This window comes from Scyliorhinus torazame, chromosome 14 (genome assembly GCF_047496885.1).
Source record: "Scyliorhinus torazame isolate Kashiwa2021f chromosome 14, sScyTor2.1, whole genome shotgun sequence".
Taxonomy (NCBI): domain Eukaryota; kingdom Metazoa; phylum Chordata; class Chondrichthyes; order Carcharhiniformes; family Scyliorhinidae; genus Scyliorhinus; species Scyliorhinus torazame.
The window spans coordinates 43399808-43424922 of record NC_092720.1 but is presented as its reverse complement, the minus strand read 5'-3'; the positions used below and the strand labels follow the sequence as shown (position 1 = coordinate 43424922).

At 51.5% G+C, this 25115-nt stretch overlaps 1 long non-coding RNA gene across 1 annotated transcript in view; it reads right to left on the bottom strand.

The window, feature by feature from the left end:
- Positions 1–5812: 5812 nt before the first annotated feature.
- The window catches only part of LOC140389289 (uncharacterized), a 42188-nt gene continuing 22885 nt past the window's right edge, over positions 5813–25115 (bottom strand). The window contains exons 3-4 of the long non-coding RNA XR_011934322.1: positions 13861–14034; positions 5813–6670 (exon numbers count right to left, since the gene is read on the bottom strand). This is a non-coding gene — a long non-coding RNA (uncharacterized lncRNA). The remainder of the gene's footprint in view (positions 6671–13860; positions 14035–25115) is intronic.

Sequence of the window (25115 nt, the reverse complement as noted above, 5' to 3'; positions counted from 1 at the left end):
GGTCCGGCGCACGGATTGTGCGCGGTGATCGCCGAAGCTCTGGTGTTATTGCTGGCCCGGGTGTCGAGCTCATCCGTGCTGGCATCGGCAGTGAGGGCGCCAGTGCGGGTACAGACGTGGACTCCGGGAGCGTCTCTTCTGGAGCTTCATTCCTGTGGATCGGTGAAGGGGGGATGGTGGGCGGGAGGGAGCATGGGAGCCATATAGGGGCGGGGCCGCTGGTCATGGTCGGTTAGGTGGGATATGATGGAGGGGTGGTGGTGGAACCGGCGGGCGCCAGGTCCCGGAGAGAGACCGTGTCCTGTCGGCCATCGGGGTGTTCGATATAAGCATACTGGGGGTTGGAGTGTAGGAGCAGGACCCTCTCTACCAGAGGATCGGACTTATGGCTCCTGACGTGTTTTCTGAGTAGGACTGGCCCCGGTGTCTTCAGCCAGGACCAAAGCGAGGCCCCTGAGGTGGATCTCCTAGGGAAAACAAATATGCGGTCATGAGGGGTCTCGTTTGTGGCCATGCAAAGTAGGGACCTAATAGAGTGGAGCGCATCGGGAAGGACCTCCTGCCAGTGAGAAACTGGGAGATTCCTGGACCGCAGGGTCAGTAGGACGGTCTTCCAGACCATCGCATTCTCTCTCTCCACCTGCCCTTTTCCCCTGGGGTTATAACTGGTAGTCCTGCTCGAGGCGACGCTCATGAACGACGAGCCCCGGTCACTGTGGACATAATTGGGGAAACCAAACAGGGTGAAGACACTATGTAGGGCTTTAATGATGGTGGACGTGGTCATGTTGGGGCAAGAGATTGCAAAGGGGAAGCGGGAGAACTCATCAATAATATTGAGGAAATATGTATTGCGGTTATTGGAGGGGAGGGGCCCTTTGAAATCGATACTGAGGCGCTTAAAGGGGCGGGGTGCCTTTACCAGGTGGGCCTTATCTGGTCGATAGAAGTGTGGTTTACACTCCGCACAGATCTGACAGTCCCTGATCATGGCTCTGACCTCCTCGGTGGAGTAGGGCAGGTTGCGGGCCTTGATATAGTGGATAAGCCGGGTGACTCCCGGTGGCAGAGGTCATCATGGATAGCTCATAGTCGGTCATCTTGCATGCTGGCGCATGTGCCGCAGGACAGGGCATCTGGGGCCTCGTTGAGCTTCCCGGGACGATATACTGTATCGTAATTATAGGTGGAGAGTTCGATCCCCCACCTCAAGATCTTATCGTTCTTGATTTTGCCCCGCTGCGTATTGTCGAACATGAAGGCTACCGATCGTTGGTCGGTGACAAGGGTAAACCTCCTACCAGCGAGGTAATACCTCCAGTGCCGTACGGCTTCCACGATGGCTTGGGCCTCCTTCTCGACAGAGGAGTGCCGAATTTCAGAGGTGGTGAGGGTGCGCGAAAAAAACGCTACTGGTCTGCCTGCTTGATTGAGGGTAGCGGCGAGAGCGACCTCTGATGCGTCGCTCTCCACCTGGAAGGGGGCGGACTCGTCCACCGCGCGCATCACGGCTTTGGCGATGTCCACCTTGATGCAGCTGAAGGCCTGGCGGGCCTCAGTTGCCAGTGGAAAGATGGTGGCCTTGTTAGTGGGCGGAATTTGTCCGCATAGTTGGGGACCCACTGGGCGTAATATGAAAAGAACCCAAGACAGCTCTTCAGGGCTTTGGGGCAGTGGGGGAGGGGAAGTTGCAGGAGGGGGCGCATACGGTCAGGGTCGGCTCCTAGAACCCCGTTTTCCATGACGTAGGCGAGGATGGTTAGTCTGGTTGTGCGGAAAACGCATTTCTCCAGGTTGTACGTGAGGTTTAGGGTTTGGGCGGTTTGGAGAAATCTGTGGGGTTGGCGTCATGGTCCTGCTGATCATGGCTGCAGATGGTGACATTATCCAAGTACGGAAATGTGGCCCGCAGCCCGTACCGGTCCACCATTCGGTCCATTGTTCTTTGGAACACCAAAACCCCCTTCGTGGCGCCAAAGGGGACCCGGAGGAAGTGGAAAAGGCGGCCGTCTGCCTCAAAAGCCGTGTAGTGGCAGTCCTCCGGGCAGATTGGGAGCTGATGGTATGCAGACTTCAGATCCACCGTGGAGAACACACGGTAGTGTGCGATCTGGTTTACCATGTCTGCAGTCCGGGGAAGGGGGTACGCATCGAGTCACGTGTACCGGTTTATGGTTTGGCTGTAATCTACAACCATCCGAATCTTCTCCCCGGTCTTGAGCTCTCCAGGGGCTATTGCTGGCCTCGATGACTCCCTCCCGCAAGAGTCGCTGGTCCACGGACCTGATAAAAGTCCTGTCCTGTATGCTATACCGCCTTCTTCTGGTGGCGACTTGTTTGCAGTCGGCTTTGAGGTTTGCTAAGAGTGGGTGAGGGTCGACTTTTAGGGTCGCGAGGCTGCATATGGTGAGTGGGGGTAGGGCCCCCCGAACTTCAGGGTTAGGCTCCTCCCGAAATTCAGGGTTAGGCTCCTGAGGTTGCATTGGAAATCTAGTCCCAATAGGAGAGGAGCGCAGAGGTCTGGGAGTACGTATAATTTAAAATTGACGTATTCGCCGCCCTGTATTGCGAGGGTTGCGGTAGTGCACCCTTGGATTTGCACCGAGTGCGACCCAGAGGCGAGGGAGATGGTTTGGTGCGCCGGGAAAATTGGGAGTGAGCAGCGTCTTACCATGTCCGGGTGAATGAAGATCTCTGTGCTCCCGGAGTCGAAAAGGCAAGGCGTCTCGTGCCCGTTTACCCGGACGGTCATCATGGAGCTCCGGAGGTGCTTGGGTCGCGACTGGTCCAGGGTGACGGCGCTGAGTTGCGGGTAGCTGGCGTGGTCGGAGGTGCTGGGGCGGCTCCGCGATGGCTGCCCATGTTGATCGTACGCGTCGAGCGGCGTAGCAGATGGCGTCCAAGATGGCGGCCCCCATGGATCGCACGTGGCCGGCCGTGTGGGGGAGGATGGCCAAGATGGCGGCCCCCGTGAGTCGCACGATGCCGTGAGGGCTGGAAGATGGCTGCCCCAATGGATAGCATGAGGCTGATGACCCGTCTAGAGGGGGTGGAGTCGGCAGACTCGCTGCCACGCTGTAAGGTCTGCGGGCCTGTGAGTCTGAGGATCGGGCCTGTGAGTTAGAGTTCTTGGACCTCTCCAGGCAAACTTTGACGAAATATCCTTTTCTCCCGCAGCTGCTGCAGTTCGCGTTACGGGCCGAGCAGTGCTGCCGGGGGTGTTGGGACTGGCCGCAGAAATAGCAGGGTAGCCCCCCATGGTGGGCGGGTGGCTGCACGGCACAGGCTTGGGGTAGTCTTTGGTCGGGGGGTCCACGAGGGGGTCCCGTGGTCAGCTGGAGGCTCTGGAACGCTACTTCCAGAGAGGAGGCTAACTTTACCGTCTGATCCAGGTCCAGGGCCCCCTTTTCAAGTAGGCGCTGTCTCGCGTAGTTGGACTGGACTCCCGCCTCATAGACGTCCCGGATGGCGAGTTCCATATGTTGAGTGGCCGTAATGGCCTGGTAGTTACAGCTGCGTGCGGGGGCTTTGAAGTCGCGTAGGTAGTCTTCTAGCGATTCCCCAGGATGCTGGCGGCGAGTGGTGAGGATGTGTCGCGCGTAGACCTCATTCACGGGCCGTACATGGAGGCGTTCGAGCACCGCGAGGTCGTCTGCATAGGAGGAGGTCTCGTCGAGTTGAACAGATATTCGATGGCTCACCCGTGCGTGGAGGAGGCTCAGCTTCTGTTCGTCGGTGACGGAAGGCGTGGAGGAGGCTGCGAGATAGGCCTTGAAGCAGCGGATCCAGTGCGAAAAAATTTATTTCGCCTCCGCGGCCTGTGGATCGAGTTCCAGTCGGTCAGGTTTGAGGGCCGATTCCATAGTTGCGTTTAAGTTGATTAAATTGATGCGACCATCAATTCACTCGAGACGGGAGTAAAAGTAAACTGTTGCTTGAATCAACTTAGAACAGTGCCTGCCTGCGACTGATCCAATACTGAGAACCGCCTACAGGTCAACTGCCCTTTATACTTTATACCTCCGTTCAAGGGGAGGAGCCATGGGCGGAGCCCATACAGGCCCCAACATGTTCCCCTATGGATAATGCCATACAATGGCCCATAGGAGGAGCCCACAAGGGCAACAGCATAGCACAGATACAAATACAATGGTGGATTATTGGCATAATACATTCACCACAAGGACTTTATGGAGGTAATGTTGGTGATATCTCTCCAGGGATTTGAAGTGTCTGCTGTATGTTGTCCAAGTTTTTGATGAATACAGGAGAGCGGGGTCCTTAGCTGCTTTGCAGACCATGAGCTTGGTGTTGGATTTGAGGTCTCGCTCTTCAAACGCTCTGTTCCTCAGTCGTCCGATGAATGCACTGGCGCATTGGAGTCGATGCTGGATTTCGTCGTCAACGTCTGCCCTCATCGAGAGGCAGCTCCCGAGGTATGGGAAATGATCCACATTGTCCAAGGGCTCACCGTGGGCCTTGATGATTGGGGGAAGTTTTGTGTGGCGGGAGCGGGCTGGTAGAGAAACTCTTTTCCGGATGTTTAGTCTGAGGCCCATTCTCTCCTATGCCTCGATGAATGTGTCAACAGTGGTTTGTAGCTCGGCCTGATCTAAGAAGACCATATTTAGAGGTTGATGCTGCTCTCTGCACTTTTCCTGGAGTTGCCACGTTTTGAAGATCATGCCCATTGAATCTATAGAACCTATGAATGCCTGGAATGGGTGATGTTTACAGAGGGGTGAGCAGTCACTAGTATTGCCGGAATTTTATGTTCAGCAGCCTCTGGGGAGCAAAAATGCACAGTTAATAGCCATGTGCTGAGTAGCATTCTACCTTAATGTGAAAAATTGGCAGCATGGTGACACAGTGTTTAGCACCTCTGCCTCGCAGCACCAGGGGCCCGGGTTTGATCCTGGCCTTGGGCGACTCTCTGTGTGGAGTTTGCACATTCTCTCTGTGTTTGGGTGTGTTTCTTCCAGGTGCTCCGTGGAGTTTCCTCTCACAGTCCAAAGATATGCAGGTTAGGTGGATTGGCCATGATAAATTACCCTTTAGTGTCCAAAGGTTGGGTCGGGTTACGGGGATAGGGCAGGGAGTTGGACCTGGGCAGGGTGCTCTTTCAGAGGATTGGTGCAGACTCAATGGCCAGAATGGCCTCCTTCTGCACTGTAGGGATTCCATGGTAACTGCCCGGTGATCTTCACTGTCAGTTTTATACCCGGGTAACAAGTTGAAAATCTGCCCTGGTCTGCTTTTATTCCTTTAGTATTGCACAAAGCTCCTTTCAGTTATGTCAAACAAACCTATGAAGGGAGCATTCTACTTTTGCAACATTAAAATATTAATTCGACTACCAAACTGACAAATACATTCACTTGAAAGTTATAACATTCATAAAATAGTTTCCAATAGCTGGAATTATGTTCTGTCAGTAGACTTGGCCTACAGCCTTGTGATCCCATGAACCTATTCCACAATGACATGCCACGTGGCACCATTCTGGTCTGCAGGGAGTGGCAAACTCGCAGAAGTACGGTTAGAAGATGTGCTTTCAGTTTTATGCTTCCAAACTGCAACATTTGGAAATAATTTGTGTTGCAAATGAGAAATACCAGAAAGGATATTCATACTCACGGTAGTGCATGATGCTCACAGTTAGCTTACAATAAACCACCAGAGAGTCAATCATCTGGTAAACGAACAAGCAAATCCCATTTATTACCAAAAAGCAGTACAACTCCTTTCAAAGTATTTCAATCGTTGCTTGGTGTTTCTACTATTACAACAAATGTAATAGTACAACTCCAGCTTACGAAATATAAAGAAATGAGAATATTTGGATTTTGTGACTGCATGCAGTAACAATTTAAAATAAAGTATTACAGCTGTGTTCAATCTACACATGTGGGCCCATACAGATTTACTTGAGGGGTGGAGAGGCGCTGAATAATCAAAAATGAAACTTCAAAGACTATAAAATGTCTTCCTGACCACTGAAGGGAATTACATGAAAACTCCACAAGGTATCAATCTCACTGTATAGAATTCTATCTGGATTGACTGCATGTCCACCACATATGTCTTTTCCATTTGTCCCATGGAATATTTCACTTCCTATTCTATATTAGTATGAATGGGGTATGTATTTTCCTCTTGGGATAAGATTTTCAAATGCAAAATGCCAAGAGCTGCACATAATATTGCAAATGTATCCTTGTCAGTGACCTACACCCTGTAAAATATATCCATGATAGGGATGCTTTTATTGTTTTTTTTGCCATGAAGTAGATGCTAGTCAGCACAAACATGTAAAGAAGCTACTAGTGAGGAGTTTTCTCATCATCATATTTGATGCCTTAATTTCCTGGTTGTGGACTTGGAGGAAGCTTACAGAGCAGCTCTCAGGTTACTGCTCGCCTTGAGGATCTCAGTGATAGGCGGGAAGCCTGTCCAGACTCAAAATGGGAAGGCTACTGGGAGCAGTCACATTCCCAAGGGTTGGCCTGTAAATTCCAAGCCGATCTCAAGTGTCTGAATCTAAAAATACCAATGCATTCTTGTCAGTTCAGGTTCAGAAAATATTGCGTAGGTGGAAAATAGGAAATGCGGAAATATGGCACCAGCAAGTGTTGGAAGAAGAGAACTGCCGAGATGTTTTCATGGAACCCTGCAACACAGAAGGAAGAGATTTAACCTGTGTAGGTTTTGGCACATAAGGTTTTGTGAGAGAGAGTGCTGAGATTACAGAGAATGCAAACAGTACCTTTGAATTGGATATGGTTCAATTGAATCCATACAATGCACAAGGAGGTCATTCGACCCATCGAGTGCTGCCCCAAAGAGCACACGCCCTAGGCCCACTTCCCTCTCATCTAACTTGCACATCTTTGGACACAAGGGACTTGTATTACATAATAAACATGTCTGTGCGCAGCCAGTATGATTCCTCTGTCTCCTTCTTCCACAGTTCGGGCCGAACTCCGAACCCTTAGAATCATAGAATTTACAGTGCAGAAGGGGGCCATTCGGCCCATTGCGTCTGCACCTGCCCTTGGAAAGAGCACCCTACTCGAGCCCACCCCCCCTACCCCATCCCCATAACCCAGCAACCCCACCGAACCTTTTTGGACACTAAGGGCAATTTAGCATGGCCAATCCAACAAACCTGCACATCTTTGGACTATGGGAGGAAAGGAGCACCCGAAGGAAAAACACACAGACACGGGGAGAATGTACAAACTCCACACAGTTACCCAAGGCCGGAACCAAACCCGGGTCACTGGTATTGTGAGACAACAATGCTCAACGATTGTGCTACCATTTTTGTTTTGTAATATACACCATGGTGGTTATGGCAAAGGTTTTATTTAACGTCCTGACTGCCTATTTGACAGCAGCTGTTATCAGACTGGATGCCCAAGCATAATGGGCTTTATTTTACTGACAATTTTGTTGTGATCTGTGCTGAATGATTAACGATTATGTCATAATCACTACAAGTATTTTCTGTGCTAACCGTTAATTATGGGAAAAGCAGTCAGTTAAGAATCATTAAAGATTAAGAGGTGAGACGACAGACTCAGACACAAATATATTCAATATGACTAGATAGCTGAAAGAAGATGGTAATCGGGCTCATGTAATATGTAAGAATACTAATTTCAAGTGTACGGATAATTCACTTCCACAAATTTGATGTTATGTCTGAAAAAGCTCTTCCCTTTCCCCCTTGGCACCTTTTCTGTTGTTTTGTCTGCACACTTCTACATTGCTGTTTCCACACACTTCTCTCTGCCGAGAGAATAGACAAGCAATCTGGGACTTCTGCCAGTGTTCCTCTGTAACTGACTCCGCTGGTGCGTACAAGACTGTGATCCCTTTAGTGAGCAGCTCAGTGCTTATTTCTCGACCTCCCTTTGCTGAAGCATCTCCATCCAGCACTCTGGTTAAGATACAGACACAAAGGGTGACACGGGGGTGCAGTGGCTAGCACTGCTGCCTCATGGCGCCGAGGACCCGGGTTTGATCCCGGCCCCGGGTCACTGTCCATGTGCAGTTTGCACATTCTCCCCGTGAATGCGTGGGTCTCGCCTCTACAACCCAGGGTAGGCGGATTGGGCATGCTAAATTGCCCCTTAATTGGAAAAAAAGTGAATTGAGTCCATTTTTGAAAAAAAGTGAATTGAGTAGGAAAAATAAAGAATTCGGCACTTTAAATTTAAAAAAAAGATACGGATGAGACTTCCAGTTGCGGCTATGCCTAGGTAGGTCGCACGTTCGGCAGCTCCCGCCGGGAACGGAATTTTGGGCTCTCCAGAGGGGCCCCAATGGCAATTGTTTGACGGCTTCCAGTGTGGGAAGGTGACAGCAAGGTCCCCCCCGACATTATATGGATTGGACCAGAAGTGGAGCGGTGAAAAAAGTGAACTTGGGGCAGCGAAAAGTGCGAGGGAGGAAAAGCAAGATGGCGACGGGTGGAGACCAAGCAGCATGGGCGCAGTGGTCGCAGGAGCAGCAGGAGTTTCTTAAATGCTGCTTTGAGGAGCTGAAGGCAGAAATGCTGGCGCCAATGAAGGCGGCGATTGAGAAGCTTGTGGAGACCCAGAAGGCCCAAGGGGCAGCGATCCGGGAGGTGCGGCAAAAAGCCTCGGAGAACGAGGACGAGATCTTGGGCCTGGTGGTGAAGGTGGAGGCACACGAGGCGCTGCACAAGAGGTGGGCGGAAAAATCCAAGGACCTGGAGAATAGGTCGAGGAGGAAGAATCTTCAGATTCTGGGTCTCCCTGAAGGAGTGGAGGGGCCCGATGCTGGGGCATATATGAGCACAATGCTAAATTCGCTGATGGGCGCGGGAGCTTTCCCGAGGCCCCTGGAGCTGGATGGGGCTCATCGGGTCCTGGCAAGGAGACCCAAAGCCAACGAGCCACCAAGGGCTGTAATGGTGAGGTTCCACCGCTTTATGGACAGAGAGTGTGTCCTGAGATGGGCCAAAAAAGAGCAGAGCAGCAGGTGGGAGAACACGGAGATCTGAATTTACCAGGACTGGTGTGCGGAGGTGGCTAAGAAGAGAGCTGGTTTTAACCGGGCTAAGGCGGTTCTCCATCGGAAGGGGGTGAAGTTCAGGATGCTGCAGCCAGCGCGATTGTGGGTCACGTTCCAAGATCAGCACCACTATTTTGAAACGCCCGATGAGGCATGGAACTTTATACAGGCTGAAAAGTTGGACTCAAATTGAGGGTTTGTCCTGGGGGGATGTATACTGTGTTCACTGTGTTTATTACGTTTGGGGAATGTTCTTTTGGTTTGAGTGTTGGGTAGGGATGGGTGAATGGATTTGATGTGGGGGCTGTGGGAGAGTGTGGGCTTCGGTATTGGAGGGGCAGGCCCCCACGAAGGAAGAGGGGGAGTGGAGGCCCGGGGATGGGGAGTTGGGGTAAGGCCGCAAAAAGGAGCTGCACCAGAGGGGGCGGGGCCGGCTCAGGAAAGCGCGGGCTTTTTCCCGCGTTAGGGAAGGTTGGGGGTGGGGCCGGGGGTGGAAGGACGGTGCTGGAGAGGAGCGCACACTGACTGCCAAGGGGAGGGGGGATTCTCACACTGGGGGGTTGATGGAATGGCGGGAGAGGCCGGGGTCAGCAGGAGTCAGCTGACTTAAGGGAGTGTCATTTGGGGAGCAAAATGGCTAGATGTGGATCTTGCGGGGGAAGGGGGGAGGGGGGAACAGGGTTGCTGCTGCATTGGCCAAAGGGGAGCTGGAAGTAGGAGAGGTGGTTGGGGCGGGGGTCCGCCGCCTGGGGGACTGGAGGGTGCGGGAGGCGCGGGCACGTGGCAGGCCTAGAAAAGGAGATGGCTAGTCGGCGGGGGGGCGAGTAGCCCCCCAATCCGGCTGATAACTTGGAATGTGAGGGGCCTGAACGGGTCGGTCAAGAGGGTCCGGGTGTTCGTGCACTTAAAGGGACTGAAGGCAGACGTGGTTATGCTCCAGGAGACACATTTGAAGGTGGCAGATCAGGTTAGGCTGAGAAAGGGATGGGTAGGGCAGGTCTTCCATTCAGGGCTGGATGCGAAGAACAAAGGGGTTGCAATACTGGTGGGGAAGCGGGTGTCGTTTGAGGCAATGAATATTGTAGTGGATCATGGAGGTCGATATGTGATGGTGAGCGGTAGGTTGCAGGGGGTGCGGGTGGTACTGGTGAACGTATATGCCCTGAATTGGGATGATGCCGGATTTATGAAACGCATGCTGGGTCGGATTCCGGATCTGGAGGTAGGAAGCTTGATAATGGGGGGGGAATTCAACACGGTGCTGGACCCAGCACTGGACCGCTCTAGGTCCAGGACGGGTATGAGGCCGGCTGCGGCCAAGGTGCTCAGGGGGTTTATGGACTAGATGGGGGGAGTGGATCCATGGAGGTTTGCAGGCCGCTGGCCAGTGAATTTTCCTTCTTTTCCCACGTCCATAGAGCCTACTCCCGGATAGATTTTTTCATTTTGAGTAGGGCGCTAATCCCGAAAGTGGAGAGAACGGAATATTCGGCCATAGCCATCTCGGACCACGCCCCGCACTGGGTGGAGCTGGAGTTGGGGAGGAGAGGGACCAGCGCCCGCTGTGGCGCCTTGATGTGGGACTATTGGCGGATGAGGAGGTGCGCGGGCGGGTGCGGGGGTGCATTGAAAGATATTTGGAGGCCAACGACAACGGGGAGGTGCAGGTGGGGGTAGTCTGGGAGGCGCTGAAGGTGGTGGCCACGGGAGAGCTAATCTCCATTAGGGCCCACAGGGAGAAGAGAGAGGGGAGGGAGAGGGAGAGGTTGGTGGGGGAGATTTTAAGGGTGGACAGGGGGTATGCAGAGGCCCCCGAGGAGGGGCTACTCAGGGAACGACGGAATCTCCAGACGGAGTTCGACCTATTGACCACAGGGAAAGCAGAGGCACAGTGGAGGAAAGTGCAGGGGGTGACGTATGAGTACGAGGAGAAGGCGAGTCGGATGCTGGCACACCAGCTCCGTAAGAGGGAGGCAGCGAGGGAGATTGGTGGAGTTAAGGATAGAGGGGGGAAATACGGTGCGGAGTGCGGTGAGAATAAACGAGGTATTTAGGGACTTCTATGGGGATCTGTACAGGTCTGAGCCCCCAGCAGGGGAGGAGGGGATGCGACGATTCTTAGATCAGCTGAGGTTCCCGAGGGTGGAGGAGGAGGAGGTGGCTGGTTTGGGGGCACCGATTGGGCTGGAGGAACTGGTTAAAAGATTGGTGAGCATGCAGGCGGGGAAGGCTCCGGGGCCGGATGGGCTCCCAGTTGAATTCTACAGGAAATACATGGACCTGCTGGGCCCGATGCTAGTGAGGACTTTCAATAAGGCGAGGGAGTGGGGGACCTTGCCCCCGACAATGTCTAGGGCGCTGATTTCTTTGATCCTGAAACGGGACAAGGATCCACTGCAATGTGGGTCGTATAGACCGATCCCGCTCCTCAATGTTGATGCTAAGTTGCTGGCGAAGGTGCTGGCTACGAGAATTGAGGACTGTGTCCCGGGGGTGATTCATGAGGACCAGACGGGATTTGTGAAGTGTAGGCAATTAAATACAAATTTCCGGAGGCTCCTCAATGTGATTATGATGCCCCCGGTGGAGGGGGAAGCGGAGGTAGCAGCTATGGACACGGAGAAGGCCTTTGACCGGGTGGAGTGGGAGTATCTTTGGGAAGTGTTGCGGAGGTTTGGGTTCGGGGAGGGGTTCATCAGCTGGGTCAGGCTGCTATATAGAGCCCCGGTGGCGAGTGTGGCTACGAATCGGCAGAGGTCGGAGTACTTTCGGCTGTATCGGGGGACGAGGCAGGAGTGCCCCTTATCCCACTTGCTGTTTGCACTGGCAATTGAGCCTCTGGCCATGGCACTAAGGGAGTCCAGGAAATGGAGGGGACTCGTCCGGGGGGGAGAGGAACACCGGGTGTCGTTGTATGCTGATGACCTGTTGCTGTATGTGGCAGATCCAGTGGAGGGGATGGCGGAGGTCATGCGGATTCTAAGGGAGTTTGGGGACTTTTCGGGGTATAAACTCAATGTAGGGAAGAGTGAGCTCTTTGTGGTGCATTCAGGGGACCAGGGAAGGGGGATAGACGAGCGACCGCTGAAGAGGGCGGAAAGGAGCTTTCGGTGGCTAGGGATCCAAGTAGCTAGGAGTTGGGGGGCCCTGCACAAGCTCAATTTGACGTGGTTGGTGGAACAGGCGGAGGAGGATTTAAAAAGATGGGATATGCTGCCACTCTCACTAGCGGGTAGGGTGCAGTCAGTCAAAATTACGGTCCTCCCGAGGTTTCTCTTTGTGTTCCAGTGCCTTCCCATTATGATCCTCAAGGCCTTTTTCAAACGGGTAAGCAGGAGTATCATGGGATTTGTGTGGGTGAATAAGACCCCGAGGGTGAAGAGAGTGTTTCTGGAGCGCAGCAGGGATAGGGGGGGGCTGGCGCTGCCGAATTTGTGCGGCTATTATTGGGCAGCCAATGTGGCGATGATCCGTAAGTGGGTAATGGAGGGAGAGGGGGCGGCGTGGAAGAGGTTAGAGATGGCGTCCTGTGTGGGCACGAGCCTGAGGGCGCTGGCGAGGGCACCGCTGCTGCTCTCGCCGACAAGGTACACCACGGTGGTGGCGGCGACGTTGAAGATCTGGGGGCAGTGGCGGCAACACAGGGGCGAGGTGGGAGCCTCGGTTTGGTCCCCGATTCGGGAGAATCATCGGTTCGTCCCGGGAAGGATAGATGGGGGGTTTCGGAGCTGGCATCGGGCAGGGATTAGAAGAATGGGGGACCTGTTCATCGATGGGACGTTTACGAGCCTAGGGGCGCTGGAGGAGAAGTTTGGGTTACCCCCGGGAAACGCTTTCAGGTACATGCGAGTGAGGGCGTTTGTGAAGCGGCAGGTGAGGGATTCAGGACAGGGTGATTTCAGGTGTATGGGTTGGAGAAGGCAAAGTTTTGGCGATTTACCAGGAGCTGAAGGAAGAGGAGGAGGCCTTGGTGGAGGAGATAAAGGGCAAGTGGGAGGAGGAGCTTGGGGAGGAGATAGATGAGGGTCTGTGGGATGATACCCTGAGTAGGGTTAATTCTTCCTCCTCTTACGCCAGGCTCAGCCTAATACAGTTCAAAGTTACTCACAGAGCGCATATGACAGGGGCGAGGTTGAGTAGGTTCTTTGGGGTGGAGGACAAATGTGGGAGGTGCTCGGGAAGCCTGGCAAATCACGTCCATATGTTCTGGTCGTGCCCGGCGCTGGATGGGTTTTGGAGGCGTTTTGCGAGGTCTGTGTCCAAGGTGGTGAACGCCCGGGTCAAGCCGAGCTGGGGGTTGGCATTATTTGGGGTAACGGACGAGCTGGGAGTGCAGGAGGCGAAAGAGGCCGGTATTCTGGCCTTTGCGTCCCTGGTAGCCAGGCGGAGGATTTTGCTATTATGGAAAGATGCGAAGCCCCCTAGTGTGGAAGCTTGGATCAATGACATGGCAGGGTTCATCAAGCTGGAGAGGATAAAGTTTGCCTTGCGAGGGTCTGTGCAGGGGTTCCTCAGGCGGTGGCAACCGTTCCTAGACTATCTCGCAGAGCGTTAGGAGGAGGTCAGCAGCCCAGGGGCGGGGGGGGGGTTCTTTTGGGGGGGGGGCGTTTGGGTGGGTGGGGGGGGCATCCCTATTGGTGCTTTTAAATGTCATATGGGGGGTTATTGTATATGGGGGAAATCCAATGTATAATTTTTGTATAATTTTTGATTGTTGTGTTCTTGTTTTTCTTTTTGTTGAAAATCTGTTGAAAAATTTGAATAAATATATATTTTAAAAAAAAGATGCGGACACAAATTTATGTCCTAGCACACCTTGACACAATCTGCTGATGTACTCGTTAAGCTTCCCTAAAAAGCAAGTTTTTGTAGACCAACGTTTTTGTAGATAGTGAACGAATGCGTTAGACTGCCCACGTCCAAAATCATGTTGCACTGGAATTTTCTGGAAGTTAGAGATCCAAATGGTAGAGGTCTTCTACAAAGCATCTGGAAAACATGTGAACTGGGTAAGCAACTGTGTTTTTACTTGAACTATCAGCCTCAAGCATGCAGTTAAACAAACAGTCTGAACCAGGAAACATAAACTAGATTATTTATTTCAATGTCAAATCAAGTACAGAAAGAAAAACAGAAAGTAAAAGTTAAACAATCAGCATTCATTTGTATGAAGATTTATATACTGCTGTCAATTTTGGCATCATTTGTACAGAACTCAGACATTGTTATGTTGTCATCACCACGTCATTCTGTTGTACCTGCAAGCGTATAGACGTGCCAATTAGAATTACAGGAAGGCTGACAAGGTATTAGACTAAATGCTAAAGTTTGAAAATGATTCTTTTGGAATACTTTCTCTCTCTGCAATTTTAGCAAAAGCATTAGTTCACTTACAATAACTGTGTTAACACCGTACCAAGCCACACACCAAGTGCTGGAAAATGGGAAACAAACTGATAGGTGCTCGATGGCTGGCACAGACTCAATGGGCCGAAGAGCCTCTTTCTGTGCTGCAAAATCTCTATGGGTGCGATCTATCTGAATGGGAACAGAAACCCGTAGCGAGCGCGGTTAGCCAGGTGTTTCCCAGCACTCAGAGCGCCGAGAAACACCACTGCTATCTAATACCCATTCGGGTAGTTACGGGGCATCAGTGGGGAGTGCCCCACTGAGGCCACACTTCGACCTGTTTTCTGCATATAAATTAGAGTACCCAATACTTTTTTTCCAATTGAAGGGCAGTTTAGCATGGTCAATGCACCTACCCTGCAAATCTTTTTGGGTTGTGGGTGGGAGACCCATGCAGACACGTGGAGAAATGTGCAAACTCCCCATGGACAGTGACCCGGGCCAGGATCGAACCCGGGTCCTTAGCGCCGTGAGGCAGCAGTGCTAACGACTGATTTGATTTGATTTTGTCACATGTACCGAAGTACTGTTTTTGCGGCTGAGGGAATGTACACAGTACGTACATAATAGACTGCGCTGCCGTGGGTCGCCATTTTTAAATGTCACCCCGATCTCTAGGCCCTCTGATACAACCGCCGAACCCCTCCAAATACCCAAGTCACATATAAGGGGGTTCCCAGACCCACCCACAACTCCTTACAGCCACTCTGGGCCCCCTAGGCCCGATCCCCGTTGCAGGAAAAATGTCACCTTGCCACCACCAGCCTGGCGCCCTGGCAGTGCCATCTAGGCACCATGGCAGTGCCAGGGTGACACCCAGGTGGTACTGTCAGGGTGCCAGGGTGGCAGTTGCAGGCTGGCGGTGCCCAGGGTGCCACCCTGCCCAGAGAGCAAGCAACCTGGGAACCTCCGACCCCCTGGGAGACCCCCTCGACTGCCATTCCATCTGGACTCTGTTTGTGGAGGCCAGCATTGACCGGGGCTCACCCGAGATCTGCAAGGTGACGGGTTGGATCCCATGCCTTGGGTAGATCATGGAATGCATATTAGAGTGTGACTAGCTGTCTTACTCCAATATGCAGATTTGCTAAAAAGTGAACCCATCCACAATGGGCAGGACTCACATTGCAACGTCTCACAAGATTGCGATAGATCTGACGAGGCATGGCGAGCCAGGTAGATCTTGGAGGGGATCTCCCGGCATCTACCAGTCGTGTTGAGCTACGCTGTGCTGACTTTCAGGCTAACACTGTTGGTAGATCTCGCTCTATGACTTTGTGACCTCTTCTACAATAATGGAAGATGACATTTCAGACAAATGCATTAAACACTCACTTTCAAAAGCAACATTTCAAGCCTTGACTTATTTTTAAGCTTGATCCTTTCAAATCTGTTTAACAGAACAGAATGAAGAACAATTTTACTCTGCATTCTTAATCTTCTCTACTGCAGTAAACCTAAACTTAATGTTTTAGCTTTGTGTAATTTTAGTGAATCTACATCATAGCTTTCCTATAGCTCGAATATTCTTATTATTTATTTAGAGTACCCAATTATTTTATTCCATTTAAGGCCAATTTAGTGTGGCCAATTCACCTAACCTGCACATCTTTGGGTTGTAGGGGTGAAACCCACAGACACGGGGAGAATGAGCAAACTCTACGCAGGCAGGGGTGTCACGGTAGCACAGTGGTTAGCACTGTTGCTTCACAGTGCCAGGGACCTGGGTTTGAGTCCCGGCTTCGGTCACTGTCTGCGCGGAGTCTCCACGTTCTCCCCGTGTCTGCGTGGGTTTCTTCCGGGTGCTCCGGTTTCCTCCCACAGTCCAAAGATGTGCAGGTTGGGTGGACTGGCCATGCTGGTTTGCCCTTGGTATCTAAAAAGGTTAGGTGGGATTACTGGGTTACGGGGATAGGGTGGAGGTGTGGGCTTAAGTAGGGTGCTCTTTCCAAGAACCGGTGCAGACTCAATGGACCGAATGGCCTTCTTCTGCACTGTAAATTCTATGACAGTGACCTGGGGCCAGGATCGAACCGGGGCCCTCAGCGCCACCCGAATATTCTTTTTATAATGGGTTGTCTCAACTAGACTTTGTGTTCAGATTGTGTCCTACAATAAATTACATTTAACACTTGCCTCAAAATGATCTCACTGTGCTTTGCAGAGGCCTAACAGAAGTTGGAACTGGACAAATAAAGTTTTAAAAGCAAGCTGTCAAAAATATAAAATTGATAAATTTATCATATTGAGATATTATCTTGAGCATTTCTTTTTTTTTAAAGTGCTAAACATTTTTTCATAATACAAACCAGAATAATCAAAACGAGAAAATAAAAAATCTCAATCAAAAAAAGAGATCAACACACATCACCGAAATAACTTAAATGCAAAAACTAACCTAAACCCCCGAACAACTGACGGTGACTAACTCCTTAAAAAAAATGGATAAATAGCCAAGCAGAGGCACAAGGCAGAGTGGGAGACCTCCAACCAAGCAACATTCGCTTCCGGGCTGTCAACAAGGCAAAGGCAAGGACCTTTAACCCACAGTGTGTCACCGGCAAATCTGACATTCCAAATATGGCCACCAAATCTACATGGAGCATCTGTGACATGGTTTAAAGAATGAAGCCCATAAACCTATAAGTTTCAAGCACACGGGTTTACGCGTAGTGACTTGAGATGGATAGAAAACTGGTTAGCAAACAGGAAGCAAAACGTTTGAATAAATGGATCTTTTTCCAATTGGCAGGTAATGAATAGTCGGGTACAGGGCTGTTTAGCACAGGGCTAATTCGCTGGCTTTGAAAGCAGACCAAGGCAGGCCAGCAGCACGGTTCAATTCCTGTACCAGCCTCCCTGAACAGGCGCCGGAATGTGGCGACTAGGGGCTTTTCATAGTAACTTCGTTTGAAGCCTACTTGTGACAAACGATTTTCATTTCATTTTCATCTGTGCCAGGACCCCAACTGTTCACATTATATATTAATGATTTGAACAAGGGAACTAAATGTAGTATTTCCAAATTTGCAGATGATACATTGTTGGGTGGAGGGTGAGCTGTGAGGGGGTGCAGAGATTCTAGCAGGATTTAGACAGGCTGAGTGAGTGGGCATATGCATGGCACATGCAATGTAAAGTGGATAAATGTGAGGTTTTCCATTTGGTAGCAAAAATAGGAAGGCAGATTATTATTTGAATGGGTATAAATTGAGAGAGGTGGATACTTAGTGAGACCTTGGTGTCCTCATGCATCAGTCACTGAAAGTAAGCGCGCAGGTACAGCAGGCAGTAAAGAAGGCAAATGGTATATTGGCCTTCATAGCGAGAGGATTTGAGTATAGGAATAAAGATTATCATAGAATTTACTGTGCAGAAGGAGGCCATTCGGCCCATCGAGTCTGCACCGGCTCTTGGAAAGAGCACCCTACCCATGGTCAACGCCTCCAGCCTATCCCCATAACCCAGTAACACCACCCAACACTAAGGGCAATATTGGACACTAAGGGCAATTTATCATGGCCAATCCACCTAACCTGCACATCTTTGGACTGTGGGAGGAAACCGGAGCACCTGGAGGAAACCCACGCACACACGGGGAGGATGTGCAGACTCCGCACAGACAGTGACCCAAGCTGGAATCGAACCTGGGACCCTGGAGCTGTGAAGTATTTGTGCTATCCACAATGCTACCGTGCTGCCCACTGTTCACTGCAATTGTATGGGGCATTGGTGAGGCCACACCTGGAATACTGTGTGCAGTTTTGGTGTCCTTATCTGAGGGATGTTCTTGCGAGGGATGTTCTTGCTATGGAGGGAGTGCAGCAAAGGTTTACCAGGCTGATTCTTGGTATGGTGTGACTGTCTTATGAGGAGAGATTAATTTGGTTAGGATTATATTCATCGGGGCAGCACGGTGGCACAGTATTTAGCATTGCTGCCTCACGGCACTGAGGTCCCAGGTTCGATCCCGGTTCTGGGTCACTGTCCATGTGGAGTTTGCACATTCTCCCCGTGTTGTTTGCGTGGGTTTCGCCCCCACAACCCAAAGATGTGCAGGATAGGCGGATTGGCCACGCTAAATTGCCCCTTAATTGGAAAAAATGAATTGGGTACTCTAAATTTATTTTTAAAAAGGATTATACTCATCGGGGTTTAGAAGAGTGAAAGAGGATTGCATAGAAACTTACAAAATTCTCCAGAATTAGACAGGGTAGATTCAGAAAGAATGTTCCCGATGGTGGGGGAGTCCAGAACTAGGGCTCATAGTTTGAGGATAAGGGGTAAACCTTTAGGACTGAGGTGAGGAGAAATTTCTTCACCCAGAGAGTAGTGAATCTGTGGAATTCACTGCCACAAAAGGTAGTTGGGCCAAAACGTATGTAGTCCAGCACTGCCGGCGGCATGTTTTCCGGCGCGACCGGTGGGGGCATAGGCGTGCATGGCTACAGGTTGTCAGCCCTGCGCATGCGCAGCCTGGGACCGAGCAATTCTCCGGCGTTTTCCGCGCGACCCGCAGGTGTTCCACGCGGCGCCGGTGCTAGCTGCTCACCGGTACAGGAATCGATGAATTAGTCGTGCCGATTTTCCCGTCGTGGGACACCACGGATTCTCTGTTAGCGCTGGCACTTAGTCTCAGAAACGGAGACTCCAGCCCAGAATTTTCTTCATTAGGGAAGAGGGTGGTGCCAAATGAAACAAAGGAAAAGCTTTACGTGAAAATTCCCGAGCTTGGAAATATCTAAAATGACTGGGATTGGGCAGCTGGAATTTCTCAGCTAACTCCCCAAAACTGTCAAACCTCCCCTCCATGAACAGGTCCCCAAAGCTCTCCAGACCCTTCACCTCCCAAGATTTCAATATCGAATTCAAACCAGCAGGTAAGAAGAGATCAAAATAGAGGCTAGTGAAGACAAAGAAAGGAGCTTGAAATGCTGTCTAAACTGTTTCCAAGTTCTGAGGGAGGACACCACCACCGGATTTGAGGAAAATCTAATAGGGGAAAAAGGCACCGATGCAGTAATAGAACATACAGTGCAGAAGGAGGCCATTCGGCCCAACGAGTCTGCACTGACCCACTTAAGCCCTCACTTCCACCCTATCCCTGCAACCCAATAAACCCACCTAACCTTTTTTTGGTCACTAAGGGCAATTTAGTGTGGCCAATCCACCTAACCTGCACATCTTTGGACTGTGGGAGGAAACCGGAGCACCCGGAGGAAACCCACTCAGACACGTGGAGGATGTGTAGACTCCACACAGACAGTCACCCGAGATCGGAATTGAACCTGGGTCCCTGGTGCTGTGAGGCAGCAGTGCTAACCACTGTGCAACCGAGCTGCTTGCGTGAAGGTCAGGGGCAACCAACGGGATGGGGGATCATTGAACATGTCCAAAATTAAAGGCACAGGCCTCAATCGGAATTCAATCGGAAAGCCAGCCGGACCAGGGGATTTGCCAGATTGCATCAACGCAATACATTATTAAGTTTCATCAGGATTTAACTGGGATTCCAATTCACTGCTATTATCCACCTCACCCGTTGGGGTAGGTAGACTGTCCAGAAAGTCAGACATGACCGACTCATCCGCAAGAGGCTCTGATCTATAACGATCACGGTAAAAAGGTTTAAAAGCCACATTATCCTGAGGAGGGGCGGAAACGAGGTTGCTGCACGAATTGAGTATCTGTGTGATCTCCCGGTTGGCTGCCTGCTGTTTAAGCCAAAAGGCTATTGTTCTTCTCCCCATACTCATAAAAATTGCCCCTTGAGAATCTTACCGCCCTGCTAGTCAACAATAGTTCGAACTGGCTTTGCAGTTTTTTCCTACCTGCCAGTAACTCCGGGGTAGGATTGAGCGAGTACTGGTGATGCACCTCAAGAATGGAGTCCACCAGCCTCTGCTGCTCCTCCTCGTTGCCCTCAACAAATACACTCTAGAAGATAGTTTCCCCTGAGGACCATATTAAGAGCCTCCCACAACGTGGAAGGTGAAATTGACTCGTTTTGCTAAATTTTATACAGTCCTCTATGGCAGTGGATATTTGCTCATCTGCGTCATGACAAGATGACAAAGCTCTGGCCATCCACGATGGAGTAAGAGATTTAGGCTTGGAATGATCCAATCTAGGCTCCGAGACACTCTTCTGGTCCCCACCTAAAATAAGCTGATGTGAGTCTAAATTGAGGAGGGAGGACAGCAGGCTATTAATAAAATTTATGTTGTCCCAGTTAGGGTGTAACAATGTTAACCATGAGAATGGGAGCCACAGACCATAACATATCTGCTGCTGGGGTCTGCCAAAATCCTAGAGGCAGAAAACTGAACCCTTTTGTTAATCAGAATCACCGTACCCCTGACTCTGCCATCGAACGCAGAATGAAAATCCTGCCCTACCCACCCCTTTCACAACCTAGTTTGACCCATGACCTGAAAATGGTCTCTCGCGAAAACACTACTTCAGAGTTTAAACTCTTGAGATGAGCAAATACCCTCGACCTTTTCATCGGCCATTCAGACCCCTAACGTTCCAGGTGACCAAACGGTCACCCCCCACCCCCACCTCCCCAAAATCCGGAGTCAGCCATTTCCACCAAGAAAGATTAACCAAGGGATACTTAAAGGGTAAAGCAAAAAGATCCACTCAAGGCGGCCACCAAACCAAGTCAAAAGACAGGACAAAAAAAAATCAACAGATACCAACAGCAAACTACACCCGCTCCCCCACTCCTCCCCACAACGCCATCACCACCGAATGTGTCCACATTCAAGTAAAAATGCAAATAGGAGCATGATAAATAAAACCGTATCCTTATACTAAAGCCTACGCTTAACAAACACAAATAAAACAAGAATTAATTTATTATCTAAAAAAAACTGCTATAATGAGCTGCAGCAAACCCTCCAAAACTGCTCCTGTTAACTAACTCCTTAGTTAGCAGGGAGGATCCCAACTGTAGAAAGCGAAACATAGAATTAAACATCAAAATACCAATTTAACTTGCGCGGCAAAAGGAAGCTATGTATTAATACAATGAACAGAACCTCAGATAGTGTAAAACCTTAATTCTAATCAAGAACTATAAGAACTCAACCCCAACAAGGAGAAGAATGAGAACGAGCATTAAACCCTAACAATGTAACAATACAACATGCTCATCGACAAAGCCAAAAACCAAATTACACCACGCCCAACTTGTGTCTTTTAAAAGAGTCTGTCTCTCCCAGCATGTGAAGAAATAGTCTTTTCCTTCAAAAGATACTCTGAGACGAGCTGAGTAGAAAAACCCGAAATGGACCCTACATTTTATACAGGGCAGCCTTGACTCCATTGAACACAGCTCATTTCTTTGTTAACTCTGCACCCATGTCCTGATAAAACCTGATGAAGTGGCCTTCCCACTTAAAATTGTGGTGTTCTCTTGTCCATTGCAAAACTGTTTCCTTTTCATTGAAGCTACGGAATCTCGTAATCACCGCACATGGTGGGTCTTCAAGATTAGACTTTGGCCGAAGTGTGCGATGGACTCCGTCAATTCAAGTGGGGATGTGAACCACTCTCACCTACCATTTTGCAGAACATACCCAAGAAACATTCCATGGGCGTAGGGCCCTCAATCTCCTCTGGAAACCCCACAATCGGATATTTTGCCTCCTGGACCTGTTTTCTAGGTCATTCATCATGGATCTCAGCGCTCTATTCAGTTTGGTTACTGAAGACAGTTCGGATCCCAGCAGCAATTCGATCGCTGTCCGATAAGGCCACCTCTAAATTTTTTGGATCATGGCTCCCAGGACCTCAACAGCCTGATCTGTTTTCCCCAGGGCTTCTTGTAAAGGGGCCAAGGCCACTTCAATTGATTTTTTGAGGTCTTCCAACACAATTCATCGGTGTTTTTCAAATTAATTCACCAAGGTATTAGAAAGAATCTTGGCCATTAATGGAGTGGACAGAGAACCAGTAACTGACTCCACCATTTTACTTGCGGTTGAGCTCCGAGAGGCCTCAGACTCCGTCGACTAGTTTCTGCTCCCAGCTTTCTTTTTCCTGATTTGTTGGGGCATTTCTGAAGGCAGAAGGGCAGGTTAATTGGGTGGTGAAAAAGGCATATGGGACACTTGTCTTTATCAATTGAGGCATAGATTACAAAAGCAGGGAGGTCATGTTGGAGTTGTATAGAACTTTGGTGAGGCCACAGCTGGAGTACTTGTGGTAGTATGTATTGGGGGTCATGTGGGACTGGAAGTCCTAATGTCATTGGCTGAAAGATCCCGGGTCCTGGTTGGCCGTTGACCTCAAGCTCCGCCCTGAAGGCGAAGTATAAGAAGCCGGTGTCTTCCCCCGCAGGCCAGTTTGCTATCGAGCTGCTGGGGAACAGACACGCTTAATAAAGCCTCATCGACTTCACTCTATTCGTCTCACGGAGTCTTTGTGCGCTACAATTTATTAAGCGTGCCTAAAAAGGACTATGGAGCTCAGGATCATTCCAGAATGCCTGAGGATCAGCCCCCACGCAGTGAATGCGGCAGCAGCCTTCAAACACTGGCAGACTTGCTTCGGGGCCTACATCAGAACGACCACCGGCCGAGTCTCAGACGAACAAAAACTGCAGGTCCTGCACTCGAGGGTGAGCACGGAGATTTTCACCCTCATTGAAGACACCGACGATTTCCAGACGGCGTTCACAGCACTGAGAAGTCTCTACGTTCGCCCAGTTAACCAAATCTACGCTCGCTACCAGCTCGCGACAAGACGGCAAGCTCCCGGAGAATCGATGGACGAGTTCTACGCCGCGCTGCTGATTTTGGGACGAGCCTGCAGCTGCCCGTCGGTGAATGCAAACGAACACACGGACATGTTAATGCGCAACGCTTTTGTGGCAGGTATGCAATCCTCCCAAATCCGCCAAAGACTTCTAGAAAAAGAGTCGCTAGGACTCTCAGAGGCACGGGCCCTAGCAGCCTCCCTAGTCGTGGCCGGCGTAATACCCGCGCCTACGGCCCCGACCGCGCGGCAGGCCATTGGGCCCCGTACGTACCCGTCGCGGCAAACCCCCTACCCCCCCACCCCCCCCGGGACACCCCACAGGCTTGCGCAGTCCAAACGCCGAGTCACACCGGGGGCGCCCGCTGTTATTTCTGCGGCCAGGCGAAACACCCCCGACAACGCTGTCCGGCCCGCGCAGCCATCTGCAAAAGCTGCGGGAAAAAGGGCCATTATGCGGTGGTGTGCCGATCCCGCGAGGTTGCCGCCGTCCCGGGGCCACAGGGAGCCCTACAAGCAGTCTATGCGTCCCAACCCCCCCCCAGCACGCCATGTGCGACCCGCAGGCGCAGCCGCTCTGGGTCCCGGCCACCGCGGTCCCGGGAGAACTGGGAGCCCTGCACGCCGCCTACGCTCCCCAACCCCCCTCCCCGCAGTCCATGTACGACCCGCCGCCGGCGCTACCGCTTTGGGTCCCGGCCAACACTCTCCACGGAGAGGAGGGAGTTTTTCGCGTCCCTAACGCCACCCTCACCCCCGTCCCGCGCTCCACGCCTGACCCGCCGGCGCATCCGACTTGGGCCCCGACCACCGCTGTCCCCGGCGAGGGAGCTCCGCGCGGTCCTAGCGCTCGCGGTCCTAGCGCTCGCGGTGAGGGAGCTCCGCGCGGTCCTAGCGCTCCCCAGAACCCCCAGCACACCATGTGCGACCCGCAGATGCCGCCATTTTGGGTCCCGACCACCACGAGGGGAGGAGGGGCGCCGTTGTGCGACCCGCAGACGCCGCCATTTTGGGTCCCGACCACCACGAGGGGAGGAGGGGTGCCGCCATCTTGGACCGCCCCCGACCTGTACGACGCATGGGGGCGGCCATTTTGTCCACCCCCGCCGCCATCTTGGACGGCAACAACGGACCCCACCCCACTACTACAACCACGGCTCGCTTCGGTTACGCTCGATCAGGCTCGGCCCCGGACACTCCCGACGACGACGACAACGGTCCTAATTAACTGCCACGAGACGCCATGCCTAGTCGACTCCGGGAGCACGGAAAGTTTTATACACCCCGACACGGTAAGACGCTGTTCCTTGACCACCTATCCCAGCGCACAAAAGATTTGACTAGCTGCAGGATCCCACTCCGTACAGATCCAGGGATTCTGCATAGTTACCCTAACGGTGCAGGGGAGGGAGTTCAAAAACTACAAACTTAACGTCCTTCCCCAACTCTGTGCCCCCACCTTGCTGGGATTAGATTTCCAATGTAATCTACAGAGCCTTACGTTTAAATTCGGCGGCCCCATACCCCCACTCACTATCTGCGGCCTCGCTACCCTCAAGGTGCAACCCCCGTCCTTGTTTGCGAACCTCACCCCGGATTGCAAACCCGTCGCCACTAGGAGCAGACGGTACTGCGCCCAGGACCGGACCTTCATTCGGTCCGAAGTCCAGCGGCTACTAAAGGAGGGCATAATCCAGGCCAGCAATAGTCCCTGGAGAGCGCAGGTGGTAGTAGTGAAGACAGGGGAGAAACAAATGATGGTCATTGACTATAGCCAGATCATCAACAGGTACACACAACTAGACGCGTACCCTCTCCCCCGCATATCCGACATGGTCAACCGGATTGCCCAATATAAAGTCTTCTCCACCGTGGACCTCAAGTCCGCCTACCAT